We start from the raw sequence: 17,355 nt of genomic DNA, 5'->3' as shown, positions 1-17,355 counted from the left end.
CAGAATTGTTTCCTGTGTTAAATTCCCACTGAAAATAAGAGTGGGACCTGGGTATTGCTGAGGCATAAATGGAAGGTTGTGGGATTTGCTCTGGTGTTGCACTGAAGACCTAAGGCAGCCAGCAGAACTTTTATTGATGAGGTTGAGTCTCAGAAGCCTGAGCTAGGGACAGAAAGTGATTTTCTCCTTTGCAAATGAAGCACGTCGGCTCTGGAGTCACTGAATAAATAATGTGGTGATACCTGCAGCCTTTTTGCAGCCACTTCTTGTAATACTATTTTTGACCTTTTCAAGACCACAGTTTCTTCCTTCTTAAAAATAAAAATATCTCAGAGATTTCCTCCTTGTTTTAGTTTGTGCTACATTTTGAAGCTTACTTTTTAAGGTTTACATCATAATTCATACAAGGTATTTTAGCTAGATTAGTAAATCAATGGTGATAACCATCAATAGCACATAACAGGATTAGGAATGATCAACATTAGTAACACAATCCATGCATGATTTTGCTTGTGTACCTAGCATTTATGCCTGATCGAATCTTCCTTAGAATGAGTAATTACACTACATTTATAAGGTAAGTAGCATTGTAAATAGTCTATTGTTTAAATTGGTAGCTGTAGGGTAGGCTGAAAGGCAGCTCCATTCAACTAATTGCTACTATGACCCAGACCTTGAAATAGATATTAGGTTTGGTTTTCTTTTACAACCCTTTCAAGCTCTGATTTTCCTTATGAGAGACTGTAAAGAAGGAAAAAGAATGTTTTTTGTCTGAACAGTATCATCCAGACAATATAGAGAATAAAAGAAGGGGATCTTTTACATGCAGTACTGGTGTTTTAATTAAGTTTACTCATGCATTGAAGTACCTGTCTTAATTAATTTAGGACTATTCAACAATAATACATAGACTTGTCTGTATTTCTCTGTTAAAGCTGATTCAATCTGTAGCTTACTATCTTAACTCTCTGATGATCTTCTTCACTACATTTCTTCCAGAACTGTTTTAAACTTTAAAACTTTCAGCAATGCTAGAAATTTTTTTTCACTCAGCAGCTCAGTCTGACACTTTCATGCAGTCCTTGTATTTCGCACAACCATGTCTGGGGCTGCATCCAAAGCAGCATGGCCACCAGGTCTCTGCTTTTTTGAGACCCCACCTGTAGTGCTGCCTCCAGCTCTGGAGCCCTAAATATTGGAAGGACATGGAGGTGTTAGAGTGTGTGCAGAGGAGTCCACAAAGGTGGTCAGAGGGCTGGAGCAGCTCTCCTATGAAAACAGGCTGAGAGCTCTGGAGTTCTTCAGCTTGGAGAAGACTTTGATGGGACCTTAGAGTACCTTAAGGAGCTGTGAGAGAGCTGTTCTTCTGACATGGACATGTAGTAAAAGAACAAAAGGGAAAGTCTTCAAACTAAAAGAGGATAGCTTTAGATTAGACATTGGAAGAAATTCTTCAGTTTAAGAGTGGGGAAGGGAGGGGGGCAGCGCTGGCACAGGTTGCCCAGAGAAGCTGTGGATGCCTCATCCCTGTAAATGTTCAAGGCCAGATTGGATTGGGGCTCTGAGAAACTTGGTCTAATGAGTGGCATCCCTGCCCATGGAAGAGGGATTTGAACTAGAAGATCTTTAAGGTCCCTTCTAGACCAGAATATGGATAACACTGGGTTTCTTTTTTAACTTGTACTTCTCTAAAGGGAGACTGAACTAATTTTGTTATAAAATCTCAGAGTAAACAGAATGTTTCCCTCTTCGAACCAAGACCTGTCACCAAAAGGTTCTTCCTCTCTGCCTATCAGTAAGAGGAGTTTGTGAGCTCCCACAGTTAAGGCCTTTAAATGGGATTCAGGCATCACACTTCAGTGAAATGATGTATGGGTGCCTGCAGCTGCTGTTTACTCCTTTTGTATTTGTTTGTTTATGTTCTTGTGAAAAGATGGAGCATCAGTTTATACTACTCACCATGTGGCAAAAAGGAAGCTCCTAAATGGTGTCTGAAGAAAAATTTTGTAAAACAGTATCTATGGGGAAGAAAAGTTACAGGGTATATGGTTTTTTTCTTCTGCCTGTAATGTTTTGCTGATACTATGGATGAAATCCAAATGTACTTTTCTTATTAGGATCTGCTGATGAAAAATGTCCAGGTTCAGGTTTGTGCAAATAATTCTCTTTGTCTTTTGTAAGAAATAGATGCTTATCCCTGTGTTGTTTTGCTTTGCAAGTGATTTAACATATTGCATCCTGCAAAAGGGAACAGGAGATGGTATCTTTCTACAGAGATAACTTTTGTAAGGATAGCTAATGCTTTTTCAGGCACTTTGTCCTCCAAAATGAGATTGTGAAACAGAGTAACTGGCAATTGAATTCCCAGCTAGGGGTTAGTCTTTTCCCCTCATTTGTGCTGTCTCTTTACAGAGTGAGATTTTAATACTCTGTAAATAGATTTGGTTCCTGTTCTACTGGAAGTGCTGCTATTACTGCTAATATTCTAATCACTATGTTAGTAATATTGCTTTAATATTATGCTTTGGTACTTTTAAATACTCAACTTCCTGGAAAGAAAACCCAAACATATGCTGTAATAATCTTGATCTTTCAGCTAAGGTCATTCTAGCTTTAATGAAAATCAGCATTTTAGGTATCTTAAGCAATGTAACTACTAATAACTTGTCATTAATAAGATTTTAGGATTCCTCCTGTATTAGGATACATGTGAATGCTAATAATGTACTTCAGCAACTTTAATTTGGTTTCAGAACCCGTTCTACAGAGATACACTAAAATGCAAACCTCAGAACAGATACACATGATTTATGATTAGCAGAGAAATACTTATTGAAGAAGTTCTTGTGGGTGGAGCATGGATGAACACCAGGTGCCCCCCAAGCCATTCTATCCCTCCCCTCGTCAGCTGGTCAGGGGAGAGTGCATATGATGCATGGCACTTTGGTTGAAATAAGGGCAGAGAGAGATCTCTCTCCAGTTACTGTCATGGGCAAAATAGACTTGACTTGGCAAGGAGACGAGGAGTGGGAACTCACACATCATACATTGTCTCTGCTGCTGCTTGCTCCTCAGGGGAAAGATTCTTCACACCCTTCCCCTCCTCCAGGATGGGGTCCCTCCCACAGGAGACAGTCCTCAAGAAACTTCTCCAATGTGGTTATTTCCCATGGGTTACACTTCATGTATTGCTCTAGCGTGAGTCTCTTCCACAGGCTGCAGTCCTTCAGGAGCAGACTGCTCCAGCTTGGGCTCCTCTCTCCACTGGGCCACATATCCTGCCAGGAGCTTTCTCCAGTGTAGGCTTCCCCAGAGTCACAGCCACCTGCTCTGGCCTGGGTCCCTCCAAGGGCTGCAGGTGCATCTCTGCTCTACCCTGTACCTCCATGGGCTGCAGGGGCACAGCTGCCTCACCTCACCATGGGCTGCACCAGGAGCTGCACGGAAATCTCTGCTCTGGTGCCTGGAGCACCTCCTGCCCCTCCTTCTGCACTGACCTTGGTATCAGCAGAGTGTTTGTCTTACATGTTCTCACTATTATTTCTGACTGCAGTTGCTGGTTTTTCCCATTCTCAAATATATTATCCCAGAGGCTCTGCCACCCTTGCTAATGGGTCCATCTTGGAGATGGCTCTGTTGGATATGGTAGAAGCTTCTGACAGATTCTCATAGAAGCTACCCCCACAGCCTTTCACTACAAAAACTTTGTCACACAAAGCCAAGAGTTTTCTACTCTTCAGTATAAAAAAGTGGAAGACATTTGGACTCCATAGTGGCTGGTTTTTATTGTAGTACGCATATAGGAGCTGCATGGGAGCTAAGCTGCTAGGGTAATTCCTTCTTGACTGGAAGAATTACTTACATTCAGGACCTGTCATGGCATTGGAGATGAGTCTCTTGGTGTGCTGAGGAAAAAGGAATTTAGAAAAGACACAGCAACAAGGTACTAGAGAAAGAGTGAAGGTGTAACCCTCTAAGGGTGTGTATCATGGAGGGACAGTCCAGCTGGCATCACTGCCTGAGTGCTCTGCTGCACATAATTGTGCCCTGTTCTTTAAACTGTTCTTATATGGCTGCGGTTTTCATACAAATGTTTAAGGAAAATTAGTTTTGGTTTGCCTTTTTTTTTGTCTGTGTCAAACTCCTTAGCCTGTGTAGTTGAGCTGGGAGAGACAGCATCCTACTTGTAAATTGAACCTAGTGAAATTGTTTGGTTTTGATTTGTTAGTTTCTTTGGGTTGTTGATTTTTATTTTTTTTCCCAGAGAAAAGCATTCCAGAAATTAAATATTTTTTTTTCTATGTGATTTTCACATAGCATTTGTGGGTCATAAGACTTGTTTTAGGGTGGTGTGGTTTCACCCCAGATGGGAACCAAGCACCAGACAGATGCTTACTCACTCCCCCACCAACAGAATCAGAGAGAGAACTGTAAGGGTAAAGGCTGGAAGATTTATGGATTGAGATAAAGAAGTTTATTAGGAAAAGCAAAAGTTGCACATGGAAGCAAAGCAAAACAAGGAATTAGTTCACCTTCCCATGGGCAGACAGGTGTTCTCCCACCTCTAGGAGAGCAGGGCCCTGTCATGCCCCATCATTGACTTGGGAAGATAAAATGTTGTCTCCAAATGTCTCCCTTCCTTCTTCTTCCTACTTTATGTACTGAACATGATGTCATACGGTCCTTTTGGTCAGTTGGGGTCACCTGTCCTGGTTGTCTCCTCCCAACCTCCCCTGCACACCCAATTTCCTTCTCAGTGTTGCAGCACAAAAAGCAGAAAAGGCCTTGGCTCTGTGCAAGCCCTGCTCAGCAATAACAAAAGCATCTCTGTATTATTAGCCGTGTGTTCAGCTCCATTCTAGCCACTGTAAAAACAATTAATTCTACACTGGCCCAAAACCAGCACATAATAAAAGGTAGAGACTGGACTTTTGTCATTGCGTCTGGACCCCACCCTCACACAAATAAATGAAAAAAACCCCGTCATTATCAGAGATCATCTCTGTGGTAAAAATAGCTGCCTGGTTTTCTTCCACAGACACAAGATCTGTTGAATGGAATGAAACAAAGCAAGTGAAGTGATACCAGCCTTATTAACGACATCACCCAGTTATGCTGGTCTTGTATACAATATCAGCTTTGCAAGTTTCTTTTGCATTATGAAAGTTAGATTCTGCTGCTGGATTCACAGCATGGATTTCAGGAAGCAGACAAACCCAAAGGGTATTTTTTCCTCCTTGAAGTCATCAAGTGGGGATCCACAGCATGCTTCCACTCTTTAAACTACATACATGCCAAAGTTCTCCTTTCTTCCACCTACACTGAAGCTGGTGCCACAGGATTAAGCTTTCCCAGTGATTTGTTTCCAGTAATTCAAACAACTGCAGCCAAAACCAGTGGACAGCTTTTCTGCTGGTATATTCTGTCCCTTTGTACCTATCCCTGCAACCAGTAGTTGCAAAAAGAGGAACAGTGCTCATCAGTCATGCAGGGAAAGCTTCCTTCCTTCCCCAGTAATGAGGGGTTAATTCAAACCATCATTTTTAATTTTTTTTTAATCTTCAGAAGTATGGTTGTGGGCATTTTATTATTACCACTGCTGTCACAGTCAAAGGTCACAGATTAGACAATTGAACTTTGTTTGTCCTGTCTTTGCTCATCTTGTCTAATCTTGGGCACACGTTGCACAGAGCTCACAGCAAGGGCATCCACAGTGACTCTGGTATGGGATTTAACTTCAGAGAAGTCATCGATGGCTTTGCTTTGCAAAGAAAGTTTTCTACAGCCTTGGGACACTATCTCCCAACAGATAACCAAGTAGTCATGTTCAGGAGAAAATGCAAGCCCTGATGTTACTGGGAATGGCAAGAAAGTCTTCCTCTGGCAGTACTGGGGTAAAAGGATGTGTGAACAGACTACACAAGATTAAAAAATTGGGGAAGATATTGGTGATTTTTCTGGAATGCAGACATTACTTTCAATGAAAAGGTAAGGGATGAGGGGTGAGAGAAATTGCTCTGAACCTTAGAAAGAGTAACCAGTGTGCTTTCCCTCTCCAAATGTGAAACCATGAGCAAGGTGTCAGGAATTGTCAGGAGTATGTGCCTTTTCACATTAGTATTTGTACTCCATGTCTTTATGCAAAGCTGAAACACTCTCAAGAGAATTATTTTCCTTTTAAAAATGTAGAGAGTGAGAGTGGTGTACAACACACAATTACCTCATTTTTTTTCTCTCCTAGAATTTTTTTTTCAAAAATAATCTGCTGTGTATCCTTCTGTGTTAGCACACGAACCATTATCTTTCAGCTAAAGAGGTTTTCTCTGCTTGACAGACAGAACAAAACATCCTGAACCAAGTGTCTTTTTACCTCTGGGGCAGGATTTGGGGTTTCTTGTTGTATGAACTGTGAATGTGTTACTGAGCAGTGTGTATCTGGAAAGCGTTCAGCTGACTGATAGGGCATGTCTGAGCCTTGGAGAAGACAGAGGGGGATTTAGGTTGCTTTTCACACTAGGATTACCAGATGGTCAAGCTTGTGTACCCACAGCTATCAAACAGAAAAATTGAATTCCTTTAATGGATTTGATTATTTAACTTATTTTTATTTAGAAAAAGTTAAGCAATCCTATTAGTTAAATAAACTGTGAGAAGTTTTTAAAGTTTATGGAATTACAATAGCAAAGTCTGTATAGAAAACTGCAATTATGAATTGTCCAGTATGATCACATGTTAATGATGAGAGTCCCAAGGCCTTGCACATTGAGTTAGAAGAGAAATCAACTTGATGACAAAGTCAAAGATTTCATAGGACAATTCTCTATTTGCAAATACATATTGTTTCTCTTTTCTGCTTTCCTGGTCTTTTGTACTGTCTCTTTTTCTCCTGGGCTCTAGCCTTTTGCTGAGATTGTACTGCTTTTTATTAAAAAAAAGGAAGGTGAATGGCTGAAATTAATGGTTTTTATAAACATGGACACAGACAGGTTGAAGCAATATGAATTTAGAGATAGGTTTCTTGACAGTCTAGAGATGACATTAGTCATGTATCACAGTATATATGTATAATATATATACTGTATCACAGTATTGCTTAAGAGCACTGTTTAATAGGTTGGGAACTTGGATGAGCAGCACAGAAGCTACAGCATTAGTGGAGGAGAAGCTGGGGAAGGGCATCACTATTTAAGCCGCATGCCCAGCTTGTGTGAGTGCCAGCAGAGACAATTTACTCAGAGGATTTGCTGTCCATCTGTCTCATTACTTAATGAGGAGATGCTGGAAATGAAACTCAGGTACAGAAACGGATTTTTTTAAATGGAATTTTGTAAATTTGTTACCTTTTACTTTTAACATGGTGGTGAAAAAGGCCCAGCTACCTTGCAGATCATTTGCACCTGTTCCTCAGTTTCCTGTCCCATCCAATGACCAGGATGAGGATGTCCATGCAGTTTTTCTGCCTGCAAAGGTTTAATATTCCTCTTTTTCCCCTCCTCAGGGCTCTACTAGTCCTGGCTGCACAAGTACTTGCAGGAATTGGCTCCTTTCAGTCTTAAATGCTGGACATTGTTTGCAGACTGGACAACTTTTCAGTCCTGTTCCTGCTGTTTCTTAATTTAATGTCAGGCCACCAAGGGGCTGCTGGTAAGTGAGAACATTAAACAGAACCGTGCTCATGAGACGCTGTGACAGCCTTGCCTGGAGAGATAAATTGCTTTTCCCCAAGCCAATGAAACAGTCAGACCAGGGGTATTTGGGAACTGCATTTCAGATTTTTGGCTCATGTTAGGTCTGGGGCTGTGGTTAAATGGCCCTGTAATGATGTCAGGACTTCCCAAGGAAGGTCAGGCCCTGGATGTGTGTACATGTATTAACTGTGGAGAAGTGCAAGGATGGAATTGGAGGAAGCATCTGTCAGTATTGCACCTGTGCCCTCAAACTCTGTTAAAGTAAGCAAACAGAAAGGCATTAATATTTTTATTTGGGCTTCAATTTATAGGTGTATGTCATTCTCTCTCTTCCCACGGGGAACAGAGAGACATTGAAAAAGATATACATGAAAGTCTGGTTGCCTCCTCAGTAATTAGGTACTAGTGTAGTCTGCTAGTGGGTGAAATGTATGCTTGTTCTGATGAGAGTCAAATGATTTTGGCAAATATGAATCTGTAGGGGCCAATTTTCTGCTGCACTCCACCTTTCATAAGTGTTTCCCCAGCACTGAGTGGATGTTAAACCTTAATGGTGAACGTAAAGCCACTTGGCCTTCCCTCTATCCTGGTACAAATAATTACACCTGATGTAAGGCAACAAAGACTTAAGACTGCTGATTCTGTTTTTAATCTAAGAATAATAGCCTGTTCAAGGCATGCTATGACTCATGTTCAATGAAAGTGATGCTGGTTATGTAGTAATTTGGAGCTAAATTTGATTTTACACCTGCGCTTAAGGAAATGTGATAAAATTGCCAGCGATGAAGTGGAATCAAAAGGCACAATGAAAACCTTAACAAAAGCTTCATCATCTTCTGTTTCTGTTGGTTTTAGCTTGTTTCTTTGAAAAGAGTAATATGACAGACTGGTCTTGGTTTAGTATTAAAAAAGAACTTGCGTGCTTTCCCAGACCAGAGTGCTGATGTCAGTCTTTAATTTGTTTCTCCAGCAGGACATAGATAATGTCTTCACAACAACCAATATATGGATGTCACCTCCATAAGTTCTGTTTTGCTTTCCTAAATATATGCTTTTTTATATATATTTTCCTTGAGAGATTTTGTTAAAAAAATCTGTTGAAAGTTCTCACCTTTGTTTAAGGCAATTGCCTTTGTTAACAGCAGTTGAGCCTGAAATTCAGGGACACCCCAGGTTTTGCTGCTGACTGTTTTTATTAAACCTGCCTTGTTTGCATCAGATTGTATCAGTCCTACATAGTAGAGCTTTCTGAGGGAGTGCTTAATAGCTGTTTTAATGACATATTAATCAATGTCATACACCACGGCTCTAAAACTTAAACAGAGAAGTCAGTTATTGTTGTACTCCATGATTTTAACCCTTAGGACTTCAGATTGGTGTAAAGTAGTTCTTTTCCACACTTCTACCTATTCATGTAACAGCTGTGTATCTCTTACTGCCAGTTCCAGCTGTATTTCCATCACCTGCATCTACACCTGCAGCATCACATTTTAGCAGAACTGCTGAAAGAAAACCTATTGCGAGAGAGAGCAATACTTCTCAATTCCATTTCCAGCCCAAACAGCTCTATAATTTCACTTGTAGCTCAGATTTCCTGCATGTTGACTGATATTCAGATATTCAGATTCTGAAAGAATTTATTTGGATGATCTGGAATTTTGGTACCTTCATGTCTCATCAATATTTTTCAGTCTACTACATTGCTGATATCACAATTTGGTGAGCTGATGTTTTTTCGGGTGAGTTTTTGTAAATACTGAGAGTGAAAAAAACCCTCTTTGCATTCTCTCTTGCAGTGATCCTCTAATTCTGCCCTCTATTGACATATTCCTGCTTATTGTCTCCCAGTATATCTCTTGATCAGGATATTGGTGTACCTCTTGTTCAGTCTCATTGTGATGTCTTCTTAATGTAAGTATTTGTGCTCCAATTAGCTGCTTCTTCATTCATTCTCATTTGAGGCTGTCTATAGGTCATCACTTTGTTCCAAACCATCCATGTCTGCAGGGTTTCACTGGGGAGGAGAGAGACATGACAGTGTTTTCATCTTGTTTTCTATTTCTGTGCTCATAATTTTGGGACTGCTTGGATGTTTCTGTATTGTGTTCATCACTGACTTTTGAAACTGTATCACCTTGAAAAAAATACAGTTTGTATCTGATGTTTTCTTCACTAGGATGCAAGCTGCAAGTATTCCATCTTGGCAGGATTTGGGAATCTTTGACTCCAAAAGAGTGCTAGCTGTGGAAGTCAAAGTCCCAGTGTGTCTGTTCAGTTGTGTCTTTGTTCTTTTGGTGTCAGAGCAGTCTGATAGGAACAGTTTTGCCTCTTTCCTTAGTTAATTCCTTTAGAATGTTCGTTTGAGACTAATTATCTCTGAGACCATTTGCAAGGGCAGCCTTTCAGCCAGTGGACTGAAAATCTGTTTGTTTTAAGCTGCTGCTGAACTTTTGGTTTAGGCCAGACTTCTGTCTTTTAAAACATACTTAGCTGAAAGTCATCTTACCTCTTTCTTATGCTTTTTACCCTTCACTACCTTTTTGTAGCAGTGATAGCTGCTGGAATTTCAGATTGCAACACCTTATTCTGAGACCATTTCCAGTAGTTCCTTTCGGTCTAAATAACATTCATGAAACAAATATTGATTTATATGTCAAATATTAAATATATATATTTATATCAATTTATAGAAATAAAAATATTAGATATGAGTGTCAAATATTTAATTCATATTACAGAAATGAATACATCTTAGAAATCTTAATTTTACATTTGAGATGTAGGATGTAGTGAAGATTAAAGGTCCATATTCATTGTCTCTGAACTTACACTGAAAATCAGTGCAATTTGTTGCTGATATTCACATAAAATAATAGTGCACTGTTCACATGAAAGTACAGAAAATAGGGATGTAAAGAGACTGTTAGAAGAGGTGGACTAGATTCACTTTTGATCTCAGTAAAGTCCTTAGAAGCTCATAAAAATTTCAGCAGTGACTTGAGTTTAAATGAACCCAAAGCTTGGCCCACTGTGGTGAATTACTGGCATTCCTTTGAGTATATTAGTTCTTCATAAGTGAGTTTAGCTCTGATATAGCAGGGGAAGATGGGGAATGGCTGTTCAGCCACGAGGCCACTTGAGACCTAACAGTGTACAGGGCAGGCTACTTTCTTCTTGTCCTCTTCCTCCAAGTAAATGTGCCTTGAGTTTGTCTAGACTGATTTCAGCGCGCTCAGATGAACATGCCCGAGGTTGTGAAGTCATTTGTATTTGTTTATAGCAGTCCTACAGAATTCAGTAAGATCCCAGTGTTGCCTGTGACTTTATCTCATAAGAGGGGTCCACCCACTCATTTATACCTTTCTCAACCTACTCAGATCTGCTTGGATCTCCTTTTGTATCTGAATTCAGAAAGAGAGAGAGAACAGGCATAACATCATGCCCCCTGTGGTGCTTGGAAATTTATGCCTCTCCAATAAATTGCAGTTGTTAGGGAGAATGATCAGGGAATGGAGCAGATCTCCTGGAGACACTCCCTCCCACGCTAAGAGAGGGACAAAGAAATCCTTTCTGCTATCTGATAAGAAAAAAATAGAGGCACTACCGAATGAAATTAATTTAGTGAAATGATGAGGGTGCAGTAGTGATGTCCTGGCACTACTTTGCAGTTTATCCATCACGGTGCAACATCTCTGCATGATAACTGAGCACCAGTGACATAAAATCAACAGATGCTGTGAAGTAGTAAAAGGATGTTTTAATGTAATTATGTAGTGATACCATCTCTGCCCATCGAAATGGTTCCTCTTCCAGCAGCTATGGCAAGCTTAAAAAAATCAGGCAGTACATTTGAATTAGAAGAGATAAACAAAATCAATCAATGTATGTATTATAGCTGTACATTTACTACAGATGTCAACTAGTTTTACTTCTAAACAGAAAACTGCACATGTAGTAGTCTCAACATACTCAGCACCTATTGACATCAGCTACAGTAAGTTGATTGTAGGACTTTGCAATGAATCTCAGTGGAGCAATGTAAATGAGTAATGCTGCCATTACAATATTTGTTCCTGTATAGATTTTAATTTCTACCCAAGTTCTCTTTGTTTCTGTGTGGAACTGTATTGACACAGTATTTTGTCCATGTAAAATCCACAATGTCTGCAATAACAATAGCCCAATAGTGGATTACACTTCAAATATGATTATAGACAATTCATTTCTCCAGACCAGTAGAACATAAAAATTTACAAGTCAGAACTGCCGTGCCCTTTTCCCTTGAATTTCCTCTGCACTTTGATACCATTTCTTGAAATATATCAGCAAACATAAAACCATTTCTATGACACCAAAAGAGTATTATTGTGAAAATTTATAGGAAGAATAAAATTCTAGCACTGAGCAGTTAAATGTAAAAAGTAACCAAGATGATAAACGTTCTTTGCAGTCTATACAATCTATTCAATAAATGCTTAGGATGAACTCAGTCACTCTACCCCCACTTTCTTGTCCTGCCTTAAAGTCTGTGCTAAGCATCTGCTTACACCAGCTCAGAACTGTGTGTGTTGAACGTGTGTGGGTCCACAGTCACACCCACACATCTCCTGTAGCCCTGAGCTCATGTCCAGTCTCCCTCCCAGTTCTGGAGCTAAGCCAGCTCTACTCACTGCTAGTTTGTTGACTGTTTTGGGAGTCAAATTAGAGCATGAATAATTGTAACAATGTTTGATGCTGAATGGTAAGGCCTTCAAACCTCCAGGGGTAAATAAAGGGGTAAAGGAAATACCTGTTTCAAAGACAGAGAATGGTAGCTTTTGCTTCCCTGAAGTCAGAACGAGCAACTACTTGAACCAAGAATAGAAGCCTGGGGTTCACGACTCCAATGCTGAGTCTAAATTATGCCTAAGTAATACGAGCTTGTGGGAGTCATTTATCACTTGCTTTTCTTTCCCTCCACTTTAGAATCCTAGAATATCTGAAAATAAAATAAAAGTTATATTCAGGAGGATAATAGATTAAATTGGAGTTGCATGACAATTAAAGAACTGCAAATAAGATTTTATGTTGCAACAGTGTTTAATGAACTGTGAAAAATCAGGGAAGTATGGAGAGATAGCTGAAAGGAGATATAGTATTTTTGGGGGCGTAGTAGTAAAGAAAGCACCTAGGAAAGTGAATTCTATAAACCATCTCAGTGAAAACTATTGTTGAAGAAGTAATTCTTATGAATAATGACCTTGTGTTGGTCATTGTTATCATGATTTCATTCAATTTTGAAAACTTGGTCATGCCCAGCAGATCTGCCAGGATTGCCATGTGTATTCCACCTTTATCTTGCAGGTGTTTCCTGCATTTTTTTCTAAATTTTCTTTGCTCTTGCTCATCTTTGAATTTCCGTTGTGTAAAGATGGTTGATTTTCTGTCTCAAGAAGAAGTAGGCAGTCACTGTGTAGCTGCCTTTTCATCATAATTTATGTGAATCTGAGTTTACACTGGGTGTAATCACTGATGAATATTCATGCAATCTAGTATCTTTGAGGAATTGTTATCCTGTTTAATCATGCTTTAAAGCTTGTGATCCTCTTTCCTGTTGATAATGCTTCTTACCATATTTCCTGTTGCAAAGAGACTGAGCCACTCAAAGATGCTGAGCTTAGGTGGTGATTTGGGACACGGTGCAGAAGAGGGATGTGTTTTCATCTCTTTTTGAGAGCTGAGACCAATAAGATGCCTGGCGTTGTCTCTGGGAAGCTGATAAGATCAAATACTCCCTGGTGTTGGGAAAGCAAAATAAGCAGTATATAATGTTTTTTCTCTGCTATTAGATGAGAAGACTCATTCACTTCCAAGGCAATGTCACCTTCAGCAGCCACTTTGCTTGTCACTCAGGTCACTCCCTAAAGCAGGAGTCCGGCCGTTCTCCAATTTCAAGAATTAATCTTTTGTGTAGTGGGAATTCAGCAAGCAGTACTGAAAGAGCTTGCACCAAATTGTGTCTGGCTTAGCCTTGTTGCACTGAATACACAAAAGGACCTCTGTGCCCCTTCCCTCCAATTGCTAATGAATCTAATTGCAGTCTCTGGTTGCACTTCTGTGGGTTTCTACTCCTCTGTATGCACACAGTGGCACTAAGACAGGCAAACCAGAAATGGGGCTCTCATTTTACAGACCTGAACATGATGATGAAACATTTATACTTTGGCCTAGACTGTCTATACTATGGTAAGACTGGCACCAGTTGCACTTATTAGGACAAAATATATTATATACTAGCAAAGTAAGTGTATTTTATATAATCTATTCTATGATTATATTCTATAACAATATAGTAAACCAGAAACAAGTACATCACCCTAAGAATTTTCAGTGTTTCTTCATGTCCTCCAAAATATTTTTTTTTTTCTTGTTCTTACAGGGATTCTGTAGGATTTGTGTCCAGTGGGACTTTTTTCAGTCAGCTTCTTAGAGGGCTCAGACCTGGAAAATGGCTCTTACATGGGCAATCATAGATTGCTTGAAGACATTTGTTTTTTATCTCCCTGAGAATATTGCAAATGTAGGTACAGAAACGCAATCCTAACTTCACTTAACTGATCTCTACAATTCAGTATCCTGATGGCACCTTGTTTGTATTGTGATGGTTCCCTTGTGCAGTCTTCATTCCTGCAGGCTCACTGATTACATGTAGGCACCTTTTCTACAGCTGTATCATAACACTTGTTTTGTCTGCTACCATTGGAGTGTACAGACAGACTCTGGGGCAAAACAATTCTCCTTCAATTTGTCCTTCCAAGCGCAGCTGTGCACAGCTGTGTATTGCAGGAATATTTCTTAAAACTGCCAATCACTTTTAAATCAGTCAGTGTTTTTGTGTAGATGTTTAATCAATGACTATTTGGAGAAGGATTAGTGCAGTGTAGTTATTCCCCAGGCTCTCTGCAGTGTCCAGACATCGCATTTTTTTATGTCACAGGAACACTGTGAGGGTGATGTGGGTTAGCATGGCAGTGCTGCAGGGAGTGGAACAGGAGGGGGCAGGTGCATCCAGCTCCAGCTGGGTACATTCCATTCTGTTGGTAAATGAAATAGAAGGCTCTTCCACTTGTGCTTCTGTTATTTTGAGATTTGGTTAAAACTGGATTTTCTAGTGTGCCATAAATACACTTTATATAATGATTTCCCTTTCAGACTTCTTAAAGGAACTAGAGTAGTTTTTTCTCATAAAAAAAATTCCAACCCTCATGCTTTCCTGAATTAGCAAAAATAAGAGAATTTTAACATATTTTTTAAGCAGCAATATTTTTGAGGGTTAAGAAAAAGTTATTGCCATCACAGTTAACACTTACATGTGTTCATCTGTCATCTCTATTTTTTTAGGATTGTTTTTGCTACATAGCTATCTGTTAAAGGAGTTTGGAAAGGTTGATGACAGTGATATATACAGGATGTTTAGAAGACTAATTTTTCCCCCCTCTCCTTTACAAGCTATTTGAATCTTCTGTGCATATTAAGGCTAGATCCTAGCTCTTTGCCCAACTTTCTTTATTCAGCCATTAAGCTCTTGACAAGATGCCTGATTCCATCTGTCCCACATTAATTTAGGAGCCACAAAGACACCTCAGTTTTCAAATGAACTAGAGAAGTAGTAGTTTTAAATGTAAGAACATGCTTCTCTGGAGTAAAAGATTGGCATTCACCTCTACTGAAAGATGTTCTGGCTGTCTTTTTGTAGTATGGGATGCTTATTACATTTTTACTGACGCGTAAAAGGAATTGAGACTTGGGTGCTGACCAGACAAGAAAAAAAGTTGCTGTCAGTTCTACTTCAAAATCATTTTGCTTGATACAAAATCTATAGAATTGATGATGCCAAATATTGATCTCTTTTCCATCCTGTATTTCCATCTGTGCCTTCTCTTATTGCATTTAATATTTTTTTTTTTTTTAAGCAGATAAAGAATTTGGAACAAAATTTAACTGAATGATTAGAAATTTTATTCTTTTTCCCATCTGCAATAATTGCCTGAGAAAGCAAATAATTAGTTCAGCTGATCACAGGACACAGAGACTGCAGTTCCTGAGTCCCTGCTCTATTGTCAGACCCTTGCCTTGGGAAGTAATTTAATTTCTCTGCTTACAGTGGAATACTGTACTGGCTAATTTCTCAGGAGTATAACACAGCTAATGTTAGAAGAGGATGGGGAAGATCTATCCTGTTCTGCTTACAGATGTACTCTATGGCCAGATTCATTAGGTCCTTTTCAAGATCCTTGGTTTCATAGCCATTTCTTTGCCTTTCCATTCCTGGCCATGATCTCCCTTGATCAGATATTGGGGATTTTCCTCTCTCAAGCTTAGGAAACCTTATTCTGCTTCTTGATGCTGTGTTCCAACAGAGTTCTTCCATCTCAGTATCTAGGGACACATGTAAGTTCTCTTTCTGACCTAGGATTTTCTTTTGCTTCCCCCTTACCCTGCTTGCCCCAGGAGTTTCTTCTTCCCATTCTCTCAAAGACCTGGGATGCCTGGTCTCCAAAACTACTACTTATCTCATCATTCCTAAGAGTCCCTTCTTGCTTCCAGCTATTTCTCCAGTCTTTTTCCTCATTCCTCTGAAACCAATTTTCAAGCAAGTTCTTTCCACCATTTAAATGACCCAGCATCCCTTCACACATACAACTCATTGGTGTTATCAAAGGACTCATTTACCTTTATGTGAATAACTTTACCCCAGTAACTGACAGGCAGCGTGACCATTGTTTTTCAGTACACTTGTGAAGCAATGGATGCATCATAACATCACTGTGCTAAACATTATGCACCTAATTCCTTAACTAGGGCATCACAATTCACAGCATGTGAATTCACTGCTGTTCTAGTCCCAGGACTTGGACTGGACCCAGCTTCTTTTATTATTAATAGCATCAATAGCTACAAACTTTTTGAGTTTCCTCTGACTAAATATGTGCATAACTGGGTCTCATTTTTACAAAATCAAAGCAAGTTCCCTTCTTTTATTTTTGCCTAAAAATGTATCTCTAGTCCTTTTATTAGTCAGCTTCCTATATCCTGCCATACAGTGTCTCTCAAGCTGGTCTACCTGAGCTTTTATAATGTCCCATGAAATAAGGCAAAACTTCCAGTCACAGTTCACAAAATACCAGTTTATTCATCACCCATGTTTGCCTAAAGTTCTCACTTGCATTTTTCTGAATTTGAGAAACTTATCCAATCTGTTGTCATGGATTTCCTGTCATTCCAGGTACTAAAGTTGGAATCTTAACTTGCTGTGCTTTATATACATGCCAACTTGGGGGTGATGGATGCCTTCTTACCAGTGCAATCCTTTTCCTTTATGTCTCCATGGTGGAAGAGGTCTCCAGGTTGTGTAGCTATGAAGGATGTAGTGATTATTTGTATAGAAGGGATCTACAGAGAAAGCGAAGGTTTGGGAGGAAAGGTGTCTTTGTCCATCCTTCCCACCTTTCCTCACTTCACAAAGATATGTCTTTGTACCATCTTTTGCTGAGTCTCCACAGCTCTTATTCAGTCATTCAGTCTCAAGCAAATGTAAAATCCTAACATCTTTGCGGCAGGCACATTGTAAGAGCACTTTGCCACATCTGAACAAATCTCTTGATAGAAGGTCTTTTACGGTTCCTGA

General features: G+C 39.6%; 1 protein-coding gene and 1 long non-coding RNA gene across 27 annotated transcripts in view; one reads left to right on the top strand and one right to left on the bottom strand.

The window, feature by feature from the left end:
* Nucleotides 1-17,355, top strand: part of DLG2 (discs large MAGUK scaffold protein 2) — a 986,702-nt gene that overhangs the window by 277,899 nt on the left and 691,448 nt on the right. The gene's annotated exons all lie outside the window — the stretch shown is intronic.
* Nucleotides 6,572-16,467, bottom strand: LOC147654287 (uncharacterized). The gene is made up of 3 exons (XR_015284873.1): nucleotides 16,401-16,467; nucleotides 13,299-13,462; nucleotides 6,572-9,702 (listed from the first exon to the last, which is right to left on the bottom strand). It is a non-coding gene; the product is annotated as an uncharacterized LOC147654287 (long non-coding RNA).

This window comes from Cyanistes caeruleus, chromosome 3 (assembly GCF_971803275.1).
Source record: "Cyanistes caeruleus chromosome 3, bCyaCae1.hap1.1, whole genome shotgun sequence".
In the NCBI taxonomy this organism is placed as follows: domain Eukaryota; kingdom Metazoa; phylum Chordata; class Aves; order Passeriformes; family Paridae; genus Cyanistes; species Cyanistes caeruleus.
The sequence above is the reverse complement of the archived record's forward strand: the minus strand, read 5'-3'. Positions and strand labels throughout refer to the sequence as shown.